The sequence below is a fragment of the Pelodiscus sinensis genome, chromosome 5, assembly GCF_049634645.1.
Source record: "Pelodiscus sinensis isolate JC-2024 chromosome 5, ASM4963464v1, whole genome shotgun sequence".
NCBI lineage: Eukaryota > Metazoa > Chordata > Testudines > Trionychidae > Pelodiscus > Pelodiscus sinensis.
In genome coordinates, this window is record NC_134715.1 from 44,751,941 (window position 1) to 44,773,149 (window position 21,209).

General features: G+C 43.3%; 1 long non-coding RNA gene across 1 annotated transcript in view; it reads left to right on the forward strand.

Moving 5' to 3' along the window:
- Positions 1-21,209, forward strand: part of LOC142829419 (uncharacterized) — a 167,601-nt gene that overhangs the window by 87,271 nt on the left and 59,121 nt on the right. The window contains exons 3-4 of the long non-coding RNA XR_012903819.1: positions 18,114-18,202; positions 19,169-19,286. This is a non-coding gene — a long non-coding RNA (uncharacterized LOC142829419). The remainder of the gene's footprint in view (positions 1-18,113; positions 18,203-19,168; positions 19,287-21,209) is intronic.

Here is a 21,209-nt window from a genome sequence, read left to right on the forward strand (position 1 = left end):
GGTTAATGTTTTTACTGTACCATTGGCCTTGGACTCCTCCATGTGAAACAAAATATGTGCTTATTAAATCCTACAGTTTTGTTTCAGCTATTTTCATTGGTAATATGGAAAACAACGAGTTTAAGTGAGATTACAGTATTCAGTAGGCTGCATTTATTATGTATGACGCTCAACACAATTCTTTGCTTCCTTGCTGTGCTAATGTGGTCAGCCCATAAGGTACAATGTTAGTGAACACTTTGGATACAATCTGTTTTGAACTTTATTATCTTTGGTATATGCAACAGGGCCATTTTGCTTGGAACATATCTAAAGCATCTCTAAATTAAACACACATGGCGTGTACCTATTACACTTGCTCATTCTGAACATCTGAAGGATAATTATAGAGACGATTTATTTTTGATTACAGCTTCTATATCCCTGAAGTGTCTGTCTTTATTGCTGAATAGGAAACTAGACTAGAATCTGTTGTTATAATAAATGAAGTGAGATCAAGGTCTTGACTTATCCAGCATTCAGTACCTCAAATTTGTACAAATAGAGACTGGTGCTGAGGCCCCTAAGGTCTCGCTGACTTGGTTGAGTCCATTCCCCTGAATGCTGCCCTAGCATTATTTATATTTACTCTTTAGCAATTCATTATTTTTGCCAGGGAGAAAAGGGGACACTGGATGAAGAATTCAACAGGAGTATACGCAGCAAATGGTGATAACTCATTAAAAAAGGCACCAAATGAATTAGTCTCAGGCACTATAATACTACAAATAATAATTATACATTGGTTTCTAAATTGATTTAATTAGTGATACAGCTCTCTTGTGTAGACAATGATTTTGGAGTGGTTAGTATCATCTTAACTTAATTTGGTTTATTAATGGATGGAGCCATAAGACTTAATTCTTGTCTGGGCCTTTTCTAGAGTGAAGAGTCAATTAATTCATTCAAAACACCTTAATGGTAAGGCAGACAACTACAGCTGGAATATGATACAGAAATTCTCAGCCAGAAGAAAGGCTTTTGAAGTGAAGAAAACATTCACCAACCTGTTCAGGTGATTGTGCTTTCTGTGTCTATTGAGAGCTGTATCATTGTAGGTTAGTCTGGCAGTCGAAGTATGAAAACTTTCTAAATATTTATTCATAATGGCTACTTCTACCCTGGCCCCTTCTTTGGAAGGGGCATGCTAATTTCGAAAGTGGGAATAGGGAAATCCGCGGGGGATTTAAATATCCCCCGTGGGATTTAAATAAACATGGCCGCCGCTTTTTTTCCGGCTTGGGGAAAAGCCGGAAAAAAGCGTCTAGACTGGCCCGATCCTCCGGAATAAAGCCCTATTCCGGAGGATCTCTTATTCCTACTTCAAAGCAGCGGCCATGTTTATTTAAATCCCGCGGGGGATATTTAAATCCCCCGCGGATTTCCCTATTCCCACTTTCAAAATTAGCATGCCCGAAGAAGGGGCCAGTGTAAAGGTAGCCAATGTGTGCTTGATATTTGGAGTAAACTCCATTCACCAAGAGGAGACTATGAGTGCTGCAGTTTGGGTATATTGAAATATAAGACACTGAATTCTTCCCTGATTTCCCTTCCTGTTCAACACTATTAAGGTGGCATACAGAAAAATCTAGACATAATTTGACCCCGTTGAAGGTAGAACGGGTATATTACTACTGGTGTCAGCTTTTAATAGTTTAAATATCAAAATATTTCTAAAAATAGTGAAATAACTTATTCACATTTGATTTTTGTACTGACAAAAGGCAGGGAATTGGAGTAGATAGAGGTAGGCATACTGTGAACAAATAATGTAGTATCCTCATTATGCAGCATTGTGAGTAGAGGAAATGATCAAAATGACACTTGTACATTTTTTAGCACTACAGCATGACATGGCACTTAGACAGCATCTCTCCTTTCCCTCCTCCCAAGCCCCTTCACTGGCCCTTCTTTCTTTAAGAGTATGTCAATATTATGGGAATTATACCATGATAGTTCTATTTTTTAATCAGCTGAGCATCTGGAGGTCTACTCCTTTTTTTTTTTTTTCATGCAACACCCAACCTTGTCAGGTTGCATTCCTGAACATATTAGCCTTAATTTGAAATAAAATATTAAGATTTCTTGCCCTTTATTGCTTAGTCTATACAACATACTTTGCTTTGTCAACAACCAGTTATACTTATTATGTACTGTTCCTACATTTATTCCTTTCTGGATACATTATCTGTGTAATTTAGCTTAATAAATATTTTCCAAAGTGTATTGAATCACACCTCACTGATCTAGTTTTCACAGTCATTGTAACATTTCAGTTATTTTAATGGAAACACAAGAATTATGGGGTAGTAAAGAGAATTTTAATTCTGCATTCCCTGTTTGTTTGCTTTATGTGTATTGCATTTTTCCTTAGTTCTCTCTTGGATTTCTAACAGGAGCAAAGAATAATTACCATCTCTGCTAACTCTTTTTAAGGCCCTTTCTACTATATATTAAATTTGGATTGCCCATTTCCTTGTAAATATTGTTAGGCTAATAAAAGTGACTATGTAAATATAACACCTTCTTCCTCAATAAATCTTATCACTGGTTGGATTCCGAGACACATCTTTAGGGACCAAAAAAAAGATATTAGTTCAGAAGAAACAGCACAGCTAAGAGAGCACTGGACTGTGTTCTGGTTCACACATCATCAACAAAATTGTTAACCAAGACCTAGATGCTCAGAGGCATTTTGGTATCTAAATACCTCTGACAATCTAGGTCTAAGTTCTATTTATAGAATCTTTATTCTTGATGAGGTCAGAACCACAATACCCTCTTGTTTGCCAAAAAATAGCATGCATTCTCTTGGTTTTATTCACCTGTCTCCCTCATGCCAGTCCGTATGCTTGTCTTGTCCACCGACCGTGTTTTGACTTTTAGATTATAAAATGTTTGGGGGGCAGGGATGGTTATTTACTATTGCTAATACTATGCCTAACACAATAGAGGTAAGATCTGGCTGACCTCTAGGTACTATCACATATCACTATTCCCCCAAAATCCAAACCAAAACTCTGTCTCTGTAGTCCCTTCCCCTCAGGAAAAAAAAAATCTTTCTAAGCTTTTTTTGATCAGGAGTGAGGGACCATAAATGTGAGACCCTATTTCCACGTCATTTTTTCAGATTATAATTTCACTTCAAAATCAACTTGGTACTTTCCAAATTTACCCCTAGCCATCACAACTGTCATTAAAGTGGAAATGATTAAGTCACCAAAATTCAGCACCGATGCATTGATTTGGCTGCATTATGGTAAATTTAACTGGAGCACAATCATGTTGGTACAATTTAAGTGAGTGGGTTTTCAGAATCGTTTATTTTTATTCTTCTTTGCCAGTACGGGCAATTTATTCTGAAATCACTGTCATAGTAGACAGCATGAACAGGGTCACCCTGGAGTGTGCCGCTGTCACTCACATCAATCAATCACAGTTCCAAGCATGTTTAAGCTTGCTTGAGAAGGGACAAGTTCATTCCTCTGCTCAGGATTTATCAGATTCTTAATACAGAAACACTTTAAATCTCAAATGGTGTATAGATTCACAGCCTGGACCTGACTAATCTTTTCACAGCCTGGAGTAGTGTAGTTGGGCAATCTCAGAAAAGAGTGTTGTATCAGGGCGGGGGTCTGTGAGGAAAGACCCAAGCCATTCAGATTATTTACATTCACTCCTGCATTTGTTTGTAGGTGGGGCAGGAGTATTTGGTCAAAAGTGATATTGAATATCACAGAGGGGTCGAATAGGATGAGTATGGGTGTGGTTCAATTGTCAGTGAAATGAAGAGCTCCTTCACCAGGGGTATAAGTGCTGTGTTTGTACTATGCCCTGACACTGAGGGGGAGTGATCAAAGAACACTGGAAACTGACCACTGGCACTAGAGATCATAGGCTTGGGAACTATGGGTGCAGGGGTGCTGCAGCACCCCCAGGCCTAGTGCCCAGAATCCTGGCTACCTCCTTGCAGGTTCTGCTGCTGACCTGGCACCCATGGACCCTGCTGCTACCCTATGCTCCAGGGGCTCTGCTGCCAGCCCTGTGTCCCAGGTTCCAGTTGTTGCCCCTCATGCCAGGGTTTTGTTACCAGCCTCAACTGGGATGGGGTCAGGACAGAGTTAGAGGGGGATATCAGCACAGCCCTCTTTTAAAAATATTCCTGCACCGCTGTTAAAGACTGTTCCTTGCTTCTGCTTTAGAAAAAGAAGGCTAGACATTGCCAGGTTTATGCGTTTCAAACACTGAGCATTGATTTCTTTACCACTGATTAGCCTATTTCATAGTTTTAGAGTGAGTAGTACACTTGCATTGATAGAGGTTGTCCACACCTTATTTTATAGTAGAGAATGGTTGTATTAATTTAGATGGAATAAATAGGCTCAAAGAATCAAGGGCGTTAATGGAACCCAGTCTCTGTCCAGCATTAAATCATTTTAAACAAGGTCCAGGGATTGATATACAGAGACTTCAGCCTGCTTAGTACCCTAGCAAGCACACCATCAAACAAACAAGAAGGAGTCTGGTGGTGCCTAAAGTTAAACAAATTTGTTAGTTTTTAAGGTGCCACTGGACTCCTGGTTGTCTTTCTGAAACAAACTAACATGGCTACCTTTCTGACACCATTAAAAAGTCTTAACTTGTTGATTTTCCTTCTTTTCTTTATCTTTAACAAAATGATGTGAAATGGGAAGTATTCAGTAAGTATTTAATTTAAACAGCATCCTTTGTTCTCTTTCCCTTGAAATAGAGAGATTTTTTTTTTAAAGCAAAAGCTCCTTGTTAGACTGTTTTACTGTATATGGTATCCAAGATGGTGGTAAATATCCTTTTGATGCAAAGAAAAGTCAGTTGAGATGGGCTGGAGCTGCTGCTGCTAAAGTCTGACACATCCCCCAAAAAGGAAAGGGAAAAGAACTGCAAAGATAGCTAATGCAACTTCTGTCTGATGTTGACTCTTATTTGCAGCCTCCCTGCTGGAGAAACACAGGCACAGTACACAGTATTTTCCACCACTCAGATATCTTGCAAGCTTGTACCAGCTTCATGTAGTGCATTTTTTTAGCTTCCCCTTTCTGTGGGCTTACAGCTGTGTTGCAAAATATACAGGCTTGGCCAGTTAAACCAGACTCTTATTAGACAAAAGGAAAAAGGAGAGGGATAGAAAAGGGAAGGACAAAAGTGGGGAAGGAAAAGAACATATAAGTGGGAGGTGATTTGACCAAGTCTCTTATCCAGGTGGGGTTTAGGATTCAGCTGGAGCTGATAGAGGTGGTAAAGTCATCTGAGTCCCTCCTTCTGGGCCAGTCTGATCAGGACATCTCTTAGGATCAGGGATGACTAAGGCTTGGGGATTTAATCAGTGGTGGAGGTGGCAACCATGAAGGCAAAGCTTGCTCTAATAACCAATTTTTCTCTTCAAAGTTTCTTTGAAAACCCCCAAAGGGAGTGACACTTGGAATATTACATCCCCTCATTATTTTGCCCACCAATTAGGCCTAATTTCCAACACACCAGTTTTGGTTAACTGATTTTTGATGTCACATCTCTTATTTACCTCACTTGAGCTTAATATGATCCTTGATTTATATCAGTAAGCCTTTCTGTTTGGACTAATTCAATCTGTTTTGCTTTCTTATCTTTCGCCATCAGCATTTGTTGTTATAGGTTGTTGTGACATTTTATTAACTTTAATATATGTCTTATAGTTAAACTCACATCCAGAATACATTTGTCAGCCCAATTATCAGAAGAGAGCCCAGGTATGCTTTCCTTTCTTGCCACCCACGGCAAGGGCACTGTTATACTCACTGTCAGTGCTTCCATGACTATTACACAGAATGTACTGAATAACGTGGAAGATGGAGGGTGTGCTGCTTGTCCTGCTCTCAGCTTGCTCTTGGTATCATCTGAGGCCATCTCAGATTTGGATGGTCTCCATAAAAAATGATAGTTCCTTGCAGCTGAAGGTTCTTTGAATTAAGGCAGCCTGGGCTTACACAATGCCTTTATGGTGTAGAAAAGCTCTGAAGGATGTGTCTTAGATGCCTTTATGATGGAGGAGGAGGCATAAGTATTGTCTGCCTCTTTCACAGCAGTGGCATAGGTTTGTAGGAGTCTTTGTGTCTGAATCTGTCTGTATTAAACTGTTTTCTCTGCCAGTGAGGATTCTTATAATCTTTTCTGCTTTTCTGTTGTAGGTTTTCTGAATAAGTTGGTGATCTATTTGGGCAGTGGGGTGGGAAAGGGTACTTCAGTGTTATACTGTCTACACTGGTAGTCAGAAACTAGTTGCAGTGTTTCTCTAATTTTACTACTCCTTGGCTGGACAGAGTATTCCATAAGTAGGTTTTGAAATTTGGCAGGTCCAAGAGTTTTTGGGGAAGGATGGAGGGAAAATATGGTGATAACCCCTTGTAATAGGGAGCGTTTTTATTTTTATTTGGAGAAGAGAGTGATCTGACCAGAAAGGGGGGATGGTCCTTGCATGTGTTGTGTTCACACTTAATCTATTGATAATATAATGTTTGTCCTGCTTACTTTAAATTTAAACTTCTTGATGGCCATTCTCTTTAAACACACTGAAATTATCCTTCAATATGCCTTCCTCCTCACAGCTTCACTCAGCCTTTGATGGGAACATTGTAGTGATATAAATGACCTGACACAGCGTGTGCAGTCCATGATGACTTTGCCATTTTAACTGTATATCATCATGCACAAAGATTTCTATGTGTGATGAACCTTACATCAAGATTGGGACAGACAAGTAAAACCAAAAACCAAAACCAGAACTGGATATCTCATTTGTGGGCAGAATATAAGAAATGGACTATATGTGACTATAGGGTTGATTACATAATGACCAGTATTTATGTAATAAAGATATTTTTATCCACACTGGTAATGTAGTAAAGGGAATAAATACTCAGCACCTGCTGCTATTAAGGTATTCAAACTATTGGATATCTTGTTTCATTATTAGTATTATTTATTAGGTAGCTTTTTGGAAACTATTTTCCCTCTCATTCCTCCAGCCCCAGTGGTATGTGAGCCCTGGTTGTGATACGATGAGGGTCAGCTGTGCTACTAAACAGTGTGGTAATAAATGAGAACACAGAGAATATGAACTGCCTGCTTTCCTCCATCCTTTAGTTACAGATTGACATCAGAACATGCAAGGACTGCCAAGTAGTTAACCTGTAGAAAAAGAGTTCATTTGCAATGAACCAACTCTTTTTGGTGAAAACATCTTAATGCTTCTTTAATTACACCCCTGGAGGCACATACTTCTTGGTACCCAGCAACGTCTACATGAAGATGGCAATTCAAACTGAACTTTGCAAAGCTGAATAATGAACAGATATATAACCCCGTTGCTCTACTTGTTGAAAAATCATAAGGAGAAGGAACATGGGGTTCCCCCTTTCTTTGAAGATTGTGGTGTCCAGTCTCTGCCACTTCTCACAACTCCCCTTGGCCGGGGACAGCAACCTGCAGCAAATGGGAGTTTCAAATGGTCGTACCTGCAGAAGTGCAGGTAGATAAAGCACAGGTGGCCCACCTGGGGTTCACCTGGTCAAATGCATCCCTCCTGCAGGCTGGTTATTGTCCAAAGCTGGGCTAAATTCAGATCACATGTAAATGGGTGCAGCTCTGTTGACATAAGGTTTGGATTTAACAGATGAGCTACAGCAGTTAAAGTTCTCAATGTTAGAGAACTGATGCAACAAACACCACGAATCCCTCCTCCAGCTGCACAAACAACAGGTAAGACTAGGCATTTAAAAATGTAACCATGTAACTGCTAAAAATCATAGTGGTTACATGGTTACACACACTGGGGGCTCTCTAGTATAGATCCTAGATAAGCTTTATACTGCAGATCTTAGATTAGCTTTATACATAGCGAAGCTGCTCCAAGAGCAGGACCAGGGCTGCTGCTGACCCCTGCCCTGGGGAAGCTTCAATGTGAGTTCTGACTCTGCTGGCCCTGCTCCTGGGGAGCCAGCATGCAACCTGTGGTGGGAAATAGGGAAAGCCGATCTCCCCTGTCCCAGGTAACTGGAACCCATAAGCCTCACTTGTTAAGGGTGAAATTTACTGATTACATCCCTGTTTATGACACTGTATCTCTGTAGTAAAGGGGGCAAAGTGAGCCATGTTCTACTCATCAATGAATTTGGCAGAATTGTGGTCAGCAGAACTATTTCACATACTTCACTCTGGCTAATTAACTCAGCCACCTGACCCAAGCATGGACCTTTGGGAAAAGCGGTCAGCACTTATCAAACTCCATCAAAATGCAATAGTTCATTTAACGCTCAGAAAAGCCATCCCTCTGTCCTGAAGATCTTTCCATCTGTCACTTCTTTATTCACCTTTCTCCAGGATTGAGAAAAGTAGTCATCACTGTGCTGCAACATTATGTGATAGAAGAGGTGGGTGAGTAAAGCCTTTTTCTTAAATCAACTTCTGTTCATGAGAGAGGGAAGCTTTTAAGCTACACAGAACTCATCTGGTTTGAATGTAACAACATGTGATGTCAGCCAACATCCTGGATGCCTGATGATCAAGCCTCAGACAACACAGAGGATTCCAGTGACATCCAAAGATTAGCATCTCCTCATGGCCAAGAACAGAAGAAAGGTCAGCATGCTTCTACTGCTGGACCTCTCTATTACCCAGTGGACTACAAGGTATTACTACCTGTTCCATGGCCCAGCAGGAGCAGGTTCCAATCATCCCTCGTCTGTAGAACTTGGAGTGGGAATGGGTAACAGCTCCTTGCCTTGGTAGGTTCACCTGTGACATCACTATTCCTGCTTCTCTTCAATATCTACATGAGATGCTGTGGGTTTAGCTGTCAGCGGCATGCCATTGACATTCCACTGTATATCTTGTTCTCAGTTGATGCAACCCCACTGCTACTAAAATGTCAGAGTGCCTACAAGAAATCTGCCCTTGGATGAAGAGCAGCTGGTTCAGACTGAACCCAAGCAAGAGCAAAGTGATGCTCATTGGAAAAGGGAAAACACTTAGAAGAACTGGCCAACATGTTGTCTCCAATGTACATTGAAGGCATGCAATTCCCCTTCTTCAAATTGGTGTGAAATCTTGGGGTCCTGTCTGACTCCTTTCCAAACGTGGATAATCAAGCATCGATTTTCAAAATGCTTTTGTTCACTTCCGGCTTAGTATGAAATGTTATTCCAGGCTACCTAATGGTAATGTCCCTTGAACCATTATCCAGAGAAAAGACACCAATGTCACAAGTTTTAATTTTTTTTTCCTGGTCTTCAAAAGGAAAACTTCAGGTAGGCTCAGTCAGTAAATGGTATTCATTGCTGAACTGCAAATTAGATTGGAACTGCTCTGGGCAGGCTTCATAAATTATACAGCTAAAACTGAGAGCCGTAGTAAAAGCTTTGAATTTAATTTGAATGTTGGCAGTCATCAGTGGCTGAAAGATTTCAGGACATCTGAGCTTTAATTCTTTTAATTTTTTTTTAGGCAAATGAAAGAGAAGGGAGGGAGGGGCCCAGTGGAGCAAAGTAAAAATGCTGGCCTTCGGTACGCTGTTCCAAACAGTTGACACATGAAAATGAATGCAATATTAATACTATAATCAAGGCGCATAAGCATTACAACAGTGCGAGTTCACTTTTTTCCTTAGGACTCATTACTTATAGAAAACTGCCTGGCCATTCCGCAGTGCTTACTCCAGAAATGCTGCTTTCCCCTGTTGTGCTGGCTTGCGTTCTTTTGCATGCTAATGCAATATTCTATTTCTAACCTGACTGTAATAGATTAGTTGAACACACGAGGCTATCTTTTCTCTGCTAATGTGATTCCAGCCATGCAGAGAAGCTGAAGTTTGTCTTAAGCAGGCCAACTCCTGAGCATTTTTCATATAAAATTCAATTTAAATAATTTTTAATGTAAGTGTCTACTCCATTTTCTATTGTATAGCTTTGATGAAGTGTTCTCCCTTGTAGGAATACTTGCAAGTTTGCTTTTTTGGGGGAGAGAGCTGAGGGGGGCAAAGAAACCTGCTGTTTGGCTTAGTCAGCTAATCGTTTCTATGTTTGTTTTTCTCCCCTTGAAGATGAGCTGTAGTTTAATTACTATATGAAAGATTTGTCTTGATTAGAGGGGGAAGCTCCAATGCTCGTTAAAGAGCTTAAAATGGAGCGTTCTAAAGTTATTTTGTTTTTTGGCTTCTGTTCCTGCTTGCACATCTGCACAGCTGAAGCAGAGGTACAAAAGGAACGGCAGGAGGAGATTATGGTGCATCCTGAAGTCTTGACAAAGAAGCACGTGTGCTGTGTCTCTACTGAATTGTCACTTACCTTCTGCCTGAGCACCAGATGGCACGTGGTGCTGCAAAACGTTAAAAGAACTCGGTGTTAGATAAGAATATTGGTGTGAACAGGTAGCTTCCTGTTCTGCTTTAAGGAGCAGAATATAACAAAAATATACATGGTTAACATTTTAATTTATAGAGCATGCTGCGTCTATACAGAAGCAATTAAAACATTCTAGCTAAACAGTAATCTTAACCATCATAATGTAATTCCATGTCAAAGCATACCTGAGACAGCAATTGTGACCCCTAACTGTGCTAAAGGTTTGGGTGACAAGGGACTTCTGAGTGGTTCATGGTTAAAACATCATTAGGGTCCTTCTGTGCTACAGAATGGAACTGTGTTGAAATTAGTTTATGCTACTGAAACTGTAGAGCTGGATTTAGATGCCCAAATGAGAGAGAAACGGCTCTGAAAAGGTCTTGTGTGTAGATTAAAATGGGCCAGGGTCTCTTTCCTATTGAAGTTAATGGCAAAACTTCCAGTGACTTCAGCCAGAGAATGATCAGTCCCCAATAGTCTAAGCCCAGGGGCATTTGACTCTCAATTTATAGTTAAAATGGACACTTTATAGATAACTTACAGTACCGTATGTATTTAGAGAAGGTATATTTATTTGCTGAAGTCTAAGTCACAATGAGATACAACGGATTACTTATATGAGGACTGGAAAATAAATATTAGCCTTCAATTGCACTATACAGGCAGTCCCCGAGTTACGTGGATCCGACTTATGTCGGATCCGCACTTACGAACGGGGCTTTCTCGCCCCGGAGCTCGCAGGCAGTGGGACCGCCCAGAGCACAGCGGTCCCACCACCTTGACCTCCGGGGGGAGAAAAGCTGCTCCGGGTGCCCCTGGTCTGCTGGGGACCGTCTCCAGCAGTCCAGGGACACCTGGAGCAAAGCCAGGGAGGCGAGGGGTCCTGCGCCTCTGAGGCATTGCTCTGGCAATGCCTCAGAGGCGCGGGACTCCGCTGCGGCTGCCGCTTTGCTCCCGGTGCATCTGGTCTGCTGGGGACCATCTCCAGCAGACCAGGGACACCTGGAGCAAAGCCGGGAGGGGTCCCGCGCCTCTAAGGCTTTGCCAGAGCAAAGCCTCAGAGGCGCGGCACCTCACCGATGCTGGGGCTTTGCTCCCTCCCCCCAGCAGACCAGGGAGACGTGGAGCAAAGCCCCAGGCCTGTGGTAGAGCAGGTATGGCGCTGCCGGTTGGTCCCACAGCACTGCTCCTTGGTGCTACTGGACCAACCCGGCAGCACCCCAGCTGCTCTGCCCCAGGAGTCCTGATTCAGCCACTGCTGATCAGTTTCAGCAGCGGTTGACTTGGGGACGCCTGGGGCAGAGCAGTTGGGGTGCTGCTGGGTTGGTCCAGTAGCGCCGAGGAGTGGCGGCGCTACTGGACCAACCCAGCAGCACCCCAGCTACTCTGCCTCAGGCGTCCCCAAGTCAGCTGCTGCTGAAACTGACCAGTGGCTGACTACAGAAAGCCCCTACCCCGGGCTTCCTGGAATCAGCCGCTGATCAGTTTCAGCAGCAGCTGACTTGGGGATGCCTGGGGTTCTTAAGTTGAATCTGTATGTAAGTCGGAACTGGCGTCCAGATTCAGCCGCTGCTGAAACTGATCAGTTTCAGCAGCGGCTGAATCTGGACGCCAGTTCCGACTTACATACAGATTCAACTTAAGAACAAAGCTACAGTCCGTATCTTGTACGTAACCCGGGGACTGCCTGTACTGCATAAGTGTGATGTTAAGGAGCAATGGCTGAAATTCGGGCCCAGTTGAAGTTAATGGGAGTTTTGCCATAACTTCAGTGGGCTCCCACCCAATATTTTGATTAAGATATCTACAGAGTTTAAACACTGTTCCCTACCAAACTTGTGTAACATTTAATGAATGTTTGGAATTCTACAATTTTGAAGTGATGCCTATACAGAACTCTAAGTACTTGTACGTATGTTACAGAAACACATACAATTAAACAATGGCTTATCCGTGACCAGCCAAGTTGAATCTCTGACAATACTTAAGTCAAAACTCTCCTCTCCCATGTAGATCTAGCTCCTGTCAAACCTCACATCCTCCAGCAGTCCATGAAAATAGGTATACTTTGCAACATGCTCTGAAGGCCAACAGACCCAGGCTATTTGAGTTCAGGGGAAGGATCTTGTTCTGGAGCTGATGGTCTTTTAAATAACCCATTCTGTTCCCAGACTCTTCTTTCTTAAACTTAGAGGGATATAGCTCAAGCATTTATGCTGATTGCAGATGTGGCAGTGTAGGAATGTCCACACAAGCCAGGGGAAACAAAAGGTTACACATTTTGTGTGTAACCACATTTATTGCAGTGTCAATGGGCTTTGAGAGTGGAATAGAAGAACACTGTTTGCATGAGAATGGCCATAGTAGATCAGACCAAAGGTCCATCTAGCCCAGTATCCTGTCTTCCAACAGTGGCCAATGCCAGATGCCCTAGAGGGAGTGAACAGAACAGGGAATCTTCAAGCAATCCCTCTCCCGTCACTCATTCCCAGCCTCTGACAGAGGCTAGGGACACAATTCCTACGCATGGCTAATAGCCATTGATGGACCTAACCTCCATGAATTTATCTCGTTCTTTCTTGAACCCTGTTAGTCTCGGATTTCACAACATCCTCTGGCATGGAGTTCTACAGATTGACTATGCACTGCATGAAGAAAAGCTTCCTTTTGTTTGTTTTAAACCTGCTACCTATTAATTTCATGTGATGACTCCTAGTTCTTAGGTTATGGGAACAAGCAAATAGTTTTTCCTTGTTCACTTTTTCCATACCAGTCATGATTTTATAGACCTCTATCATATCCCCTTTAGTTTCCTCTTTTCTAAGCTGAAAAGTCTCAGTCTTTTTCATCGCTTTTCATATGGGACCCATTCCAAACTCCTAGTAATTTTTGTTGCCTTTTTCTGAACCTTTTCCAATGCCAATATATATTTTTTGCGATGAGGTGACCACATTTGTACGCAGTATTCAAGATGTGGACATACCATGGTTTTATATAGCGGCAATAAGACATTTTCTGTCTTATTTTATCCCCTTTGTAATGATTCCTAATGTTCTGTTTACTTTTTTGACTACCGCTTCACACTGAGTGGATGTTTTCAGAGAACTATCTGCAATGACTCCAAGATCTCTCTCTTGAGTAATTATATCTAAATTAGTTTCCATCACATTGTATGTATAGTTGGGATTATTTTTCCAATGTGCATTACTTTACATTTACTATCATTAAATTTCATTTGCCATTTTGGTGCCCAATCACTTAGTTTAGTGAGATCTTTTTTGAAGCTCTTCATAGTTTGCTTTGGTCTTAACTATCTTGAGCAGTTCAGTATCATCTGCAAATTTTGCCACCTCACTCTTTACCCCTTTCTCCAGATCATTTATAAATAGGTTGAATAGGATTGGTCCCAGTGCGGACTCTTGGGGGACACCACTAGTTACCTCTCTCCATTCTGAAAATTTACCATTTATTTCTACCCTTTGTTTCCTGTCTTTTAACCGGTTAATAATCCATGAGAGGACCTTCCCTCTTATCCCATGACAATTTACTTTACATAAGAGCCTTTGGTGATGGACCTTGTTAAAGGCTTTTGGGAAATCAGAGTACAGGCAGTCACCGGGTTACGTACAAGATAGGGACTGTAGGTTTGTTCTTAAGTTGAATCTGTATGTAAGTCGGAACTGGCGTCCAGATTCAGCCACTGCTGAAACTGACCGCCAGTTCTGACTTACATACAGAATCAACTTAAGAACCCCAGGCGTCCCCAAGTCAGCTGCTGCTGAAACTGATCAGCAGCTGATTCCAGGAAGCCCGGGGCAGAGCAACTCTGCCTAGGGCTTCCTGTAGTCAGCGCTGGTCAGTTTCAGCAAAAGCTGACTTGGGGACGCCTGGGGCAGAGCAGCTGGGGTGCTGCTGGGTTGCTCCAGTAGCGCCGCTCCTCGGTGCTACTGGACCAACCCAGCAGCACCCCATCTGCTCTGCCCCAGGCATCCTGATTCAGCCGCTGCTGAAACTGACCAGCAGCGGCTGAATCAGGACCTGGGGCAGAGCAGCTGGGGTGCTGCCGGGTTGGTCCAGTAGTGCCCAGAGCGGCGCTGCAGGACCAATCGGCAGCGCCCCAGCTGCTCTGCCCCAGGGTCCAAAACAAAAGCCTGGTCTGCTGGGGGGGGCACACTAGCTGCGCCCCCCCCCAGCAGACCAGGGACACTAGCTGCGCCCCCCCCCCCAGCAGACCAGGCAAAGCCTCAGAAGCGTGTGAACCCACCCGGTGCCCCTGGTCTGCTGGAGACGGTCTCCAGCAGACCAGGGGCACCGGAGCAGCTTATGAACGGGGCTTTCTCGCCCCGGAGCTCGCAGGTAGCAATCCGCCACCTCGACCTCCGGGGTGAGAGAGCCCCGTTTGTAAGTGCGGATCCGACATAAGTCGGATCCGCGTAAGTCGGGGACTGCCTGTATACTATATAAAATGAATCCCCCTTGTCCACGTGCCTGTTGACCCCCCCTCAAAGAATTCTAGTAGATTAGTAAAGCATGATTTCCCTTTACAGAAACCATGTTGACTTTTCCCCAACAAGTTATGTTCATCTATGCGTCTGACAATTTTATTCTTTACTATAGTTTCAACTAATTTGCCTGATATCGACTGCGTCAAGCTGCAGCAAGCCAGCTTTTAAACTTAGGTGACCTATTCACTCGTTAATTTAGAAATAGAAAACATGAAGAAAATGTGCAGAAGGTGCTGAATTAAAAACAAATGGTATGTATACTCTGTACAGGATATTGAAAATGGTTTTGCTCTGTTTACACTAGTGAATAAATTGTTTTTCAACCCACAGCCCACACTCAGGCAAAGCTATCTTCCTCTTACGGACAGGGCTTAGAGGTTAGCTTACTGCCTGGCCACTAAATGGAACAAAGTGACAATAGCATAGAACTATTGTTCTGTTTTACACTGGCTGGATGCTAGGATAACATTCATCATCTTGTGGACACATCCTCAGGTATAAATCAGTGCCTCTCTGATTTCAGTGGAGCTGTTTTGGATTACATCATCTAAAGATCTCTGCCCAAACTTTCTTTGAAAACCCTGAATGGGCTAGGAGTATGTGAGCGATGGCTTGTCTCTACCCTTTTCCGTACAACAGCATTCCATAGAACAGTATGGTTAATAGAGCTCAGATGCAAGTGAGGGCTGTGAGCCAGTGACAAGGCATGGCATGTGGAAACCATGGTTGTGGAATTGGACCTACAAAAGCTCAAGATGAGCCACTTCTTGACAACCTTCAGACTAATTGTAATTAGTATCATCTGCAATTGTAAGTGGGGGAATGGCCCCGCTATTATGGGGAACTTTCTTGCCTTCTATACTACCCCGGTGAAATGGACCAGTGAAAGGATCTGAGTACCCGCTCCCACTTCTTTTACTCAAAGGCCTCCCTGCCCCTGAGGGCTCCCCTTCCACTCTCCTGAGTAGCAGAGTCCTTGAAATCCCAACAAGGCTGGGCCCAGGTTCTCTAGGGCTTAATCCCCGACCTTGTAGTCATTTGGGGCAGGAGCTTGGGAGCCCCCACTCCGTGGTGCTCTCTGCACACTGCATGCTTTCTTGACCCAGTGATCATTTCATACAGTTCAAAGCAAATACAATTTATTAAACAACAAGGCTACGTCTAGATTGCATCCCTTTTTCGGAAAAGGGATGTAAATTAGACGTATCGCAATTGCTAATGAAGCAGGGATTTAAATCTCCCCCGCTTCATTAGCATAAAAATGGCTGCCGCTTTTTTTCGGCACGGAGCTTTGCTGGAAAAAAGCGCCAGTCTAGACGCTGATCTTGTGGAAAATAAAGCCTTTTCTGAAAGATCCTTTATCCCTCTTAAAATAAGGGATCTTTCGAAAAAGGCTTTATTTTCCACAAGATCAGCGTCTAGACTGGCGCTTTTTTCCAGCAAAGCTCCGTGCCGAAAAAAAGCGGCAGCCATTTTTATGCTAATGAAGCGGGGGAGATTTAAATCCCTGCTTCATTAGCAATTGCGATACGTCTAATTTGCATCCCTTTTCCGAAAAAGGGATGCAATCTAGACATAGCCCAACTGATTAAAGAGAAAAGAATAAGGAGAAACGAGAAAGGATAAATGAGAACACACAGTCCTGCTCTGTAGCACAGGGACATCACAAACAGCAGTCTGCAGAATGTAAGGACAGTTCACAGACTGTTCCTTATAGGTCCCAGGGCTCTCTCTCAGGCCCTGGCTGTGCTGCAGGGGGGCTGCAGGTTGGACACGCTTGCTCTGGCAGTGACCACATGGCCTCAGGCTCTAGGTGGCAGGACCCCTCTCCCAGTCTGGCCTGCAGGGCTTCTTGGCTGGTGGCGTGTCCCTGCCCAGAGCCTCTTTTTCCCCCTCTTTGCTGGTTCCAGCTACTCACCACATCCAGCTGCAGACTGTGCTGCTTTGCCAGACTCCAGCTCCCTGTGTTGCTTCTCTGACCCCTTTGGCTCTCTGGTCACTGCAGGTCTGATGCTCAGCACAGGGTCTGCGCTCCTTGGGCTCTGTGTGTGGCTCTGTCAACACAGGTCTGCCCCTTGGCACAGCTTGCACTCCTTGGACTGTGTGTGCCTGGGTCTGACACTGCAGGTCTGTCTCTCCACACAGCTTGCTTTTCCTGCTGATCTTCTCAGCTCTCTCTCCTTTTCTCACAGAGACCCAGAAGATCCCAGCTCACAGAGGATGGGTCCTGGCCTTCTAATTTTCTCACTGATCGGTCCAACCTGTCAATCAGGCTGAGCAGGAGTGTTGGCCTCTTCCCATTGTCCCTGGGGTCTGTCAGTCTCAGGGCCCTGATTTCTCATGGACTCTTTCCCTTTTGGTACTGGGAGCTGGCCAACCAAAAACTCCCACTGAGTTTTAGTAGTAAGGGGCTAACAGTCCCCTTACATAATACAAATCCTCCTTTTTGGACAGGATTTTCTTAACAGCCACCTTATGAAGCAACACAGCATTTATATGGACTCTGACCCTTAAATCGAAGTGGCTTGATGAGGCAATCTTACTCCTCCTGAAGGATCACTGGTGCCCATTTGAATCTATGTGATGAGTGCTAAGATACCATGGAGATGCATGTCAGTAATGTCATGGTTTTGTAGCTAGAGCAGGTGTCAGAAAATCAAGATGATTGTCTTCTCTTAACCAGGTCTGCCTCTGATTCACTGTGTGACTGTCCATGCTTAAGTCACTTGACATATCTGTATTACTGTTTCCCTAAGTGTAAAAGAGTATAGTGGTATCTATTTCATGAAAGTGTAAAGTATTTCCTCTCCTGCTTATTATGACTTATTTCCCCATGAGATGCTTTAAAATATTATGACATAATAATAATAAAACACAGAAATCTGCCCTCCTCAATGGTTTGAAGGCCTGTTCCTGACAATTATGGTCATTGTTCTCAAAAGGAGCAGAATGAGCCTTTAGTTTTGCACAAGAAATGGAAAAAAAATTAAGATAAGATCTGCCAAGGATTACACATACATTGAGTAACTTGCTATAGAGGGTGACCAGATGTCCTATTTTTAAAGGGACAGTCTCATATTTAAGCCCTCCTGAGACGTCCTGACTTTTTTTTCCTTAAAAATGGGTAAATTGTCCTGTATTTTCTGTTTCTCTCTCATAGGTATTGGTGGATACTGCTACTGGCTGGATCTCTGCTTGTGAGCTGCCTGACCAGCTGTGGAGAGCTGGGTCCAGTGGCCAACTATGGAGGTGGGTGTGCAGAGCTGGTCGTGGAGTGAAGATGCAGTGTACAAGGCAGGCTGCTCCTCCTGCTGGTCTGTCAGCACAGCCCCCGCTGTGTGCCAGCTCTCAACCAGCAGGTCCCCCCCCCCACTCCTGTTTCTAGTTGGCACTGACTGCGGTGGTTGGTGAGTGCAGCCAGACTCCACGTGGCAGCTGGTTACATGTCACCAGCTGGTTCCCTTTTCACCATTCTCTGTCTGCCTTGCCCCTTCAACCTCCACTCCCAACTCTGCTGCTCTTCCATATGGTCCTGCTCCCAGCCCCTGATCAGAGCTCTTAGCTAACCAACAGCCTGGCAAGCAGGCTCATTCCTTCCCTCCACTCTTTTGGCTGGGCTGGCACCCTGAGAAAGATCAATACCTTCCCACTTAGGGTGCTGGCCAGGAAGAGCCAAGTTGTGCATCTGCCAAAGCCCCATACAGCACTGGCACCCAAAAACCTCTCTGGTCCTCAGCTAAGCTCCAGAGTTGTAGGAGGGGGATGATTTCCAGCCTCTTCACATCCCAAGCCTGCAGATTCTACAGCAGCCGGGGCTGAGAACCCTTTACACCTCCTCTCCCATTTTCCCATCCCTGGGTCCTGCTCCCAGGGCTGCTGCATTCTCTGGGCAACCTTCTCTGCTGAGCCACCTCTCTGTCTGGGTTTTCTGAAGCCCCTGAAGTCAGGTTCTCTGTGCCCAGGTGTACAATTCATCCTTAGATCTTAACCCTTCTGCCTACTCTGTAGTCAGGGGACAGGAAGTGGTTGGGCTATGTCGGTGGCCAGCAGGGCCTGGAAATGTTAGCTGCCTTTTGACACTGTGCAGGCAGAAAGGAATTAGCTCCTTTCCTCCTCACAGGAGTGGTGGCGGAGGAAGAAATGAGCTGTGCTACACCATCCCCTCCCCACTCCTTCCTTGCAGCTGAAGTCATCTCACATCCTTCTCTCCCACAGAGTGCTGAAAGGCTGCTGCTGGCCATATGTTGGTGTGAATCCTGGTAGAACTGTGGGGAGAGGAGCACGTGACCCTACATGTCACCCCGCACGTTGCCCCAGAAAGATGCTATGCCAGGTACCAGGAGAAGTGGGTCTGTCCTGGGGGCCCAGCCAGGCATGCAAGTCGAGAGTGCCAGGCAGGAAGGGTTGGGTTGGTTGTTCATTCCCTCCCTCCTTTCCCCATGAGAGAGATGTACAGAAGTGTGTGCACATCATCCGTCTCTGTTTGAACCCTAAGGCTGTGTCTACATTGGTATCCCTTTCTGGAAAAGGGATGCTAATGAGACACTTTGGAATTGCAAATCCGCGGGGGATATTTAAATATCCCCCGTGGCATTTGCATTTACATGGCTGCCGCTTTTTTCCGGCTCGGGGTTTTTGCCGGAGAAAAGCGCCAGTCTAGACGCGATTCTCTGGAAAATAAGCCCTTTTCCGGAGGATCCCTTATTCCTACTTTCAAGGGAATAAGGGATCCTCCAGAAAAGGACTTATTTTCCAGAGAATTGCATTTAGACTGGCGCTTTTCTCCGGCAAAAACCCCGAGCCGGAAAAAAGCGGCAGCCATGTAAATGCAAATGCCGCGGGGGATATTTAAATATCCCTCGTGGATTTGCAATTCTGAAGTGTCTCATTAGCATCCCTTTTCCGGAAAGGGATGCCAATGTAGACACAGCCTAATGCTTTAAGGCTAAGACAGTAACTAAAAATAATCCTGCTATGTAGTGCTTATTTTAAGTGGCTCAGTCAACTTGATGTTAATTTGCATGTTCATATGATTGATTGCTGTTGAACTCAGTTGAATATGAGTAATTTTACCAGGTGTCCCATATTTAGCATGGGGAAATATAATCACCCTATTACTGTATAACTTTCATTCATCCATTTGCTTTGCAATAAATTCCAGGTAAGAAAATTTCTTAAAATAGTAGAATACATATTCACATCTGTTAGTCCCTTCTGTGATTTTTTTTTTTTTTTTTTATAGCTTAATTGTTAGAGGCAAACCTTCAATTAGGGGTCTTTTCTATATTGACAAAGTGACTTTCAAATTACATTTAAATGATGAATCATAGAGAGAATTTTGGTACTCATCTATGTTATTATTTATAACAACTTTATTTCACTGTTTTAACTGGTTAGATTCTTAGAGAAAATAGTATTTTTCAGAATTGGTTTTTTTGCTCAATCACTCTTCAAAGTGGGATTTTCTTGTAGTATTTCCTTGGCAAGTAAGAGGTTAGTTTTTTCTCTATTTTTAATTTCCCCTTATTTTCTTCAATCTTTTTTTCTTTGAAACAGGATTGATCTAGATTTTCTTTGCCTGCCACGGTGTGGGGTGCTAGACTTCATCCCTAACAGTCTATGATTTTATGAATTTAATAGTTTTGCAAAAGTAAGACTAAAAGTTCTATAATCTCCATGAGCACCTTTCACTTAACTATGGTGGATGAATCTATTTGGAAGTGGTTTAGGAAATATTTTGAGCTGTACAGTGATGCATGCCATGCATCTGATACAAGACTATGGGCTTGAGAGTCTAGATTTATTGCTTGGTGATGTTCAATAAAACATGTCAGAGTGAATTTATTTTAAGAGTTGAAATATGAACACTAGGTCTAGGTTTTGTCACTATTTTATGAAATACAAGTGATTTGAAAGAATATTAAAAAGTTAATGTAGTTAACATTTCTCTGTCAGTTTGACATCTCGAAAAATAAATGCAATTTTAATAGAATGACATCTCGCATAAAAACTGAAGTAATATTTCTTGGTTCTCGGATTCAGAAATGAGAGCTGACAATTTTTGGAGTGTCAACAGCACCAGAGTTAGTTCAGACTGAGAACACTTCTTCCGTGATTTTTTTCTTTTATTTTGTAGGAATGGGAAAGCAAAAGGTCAATGGAAAGACAATATTCTTCACCATCAGCAAGAGCTAACATTTTCTGCCATTAAGAAATTCTGCTTATATTTATATATTTGATATGAAATGCCAGTTGT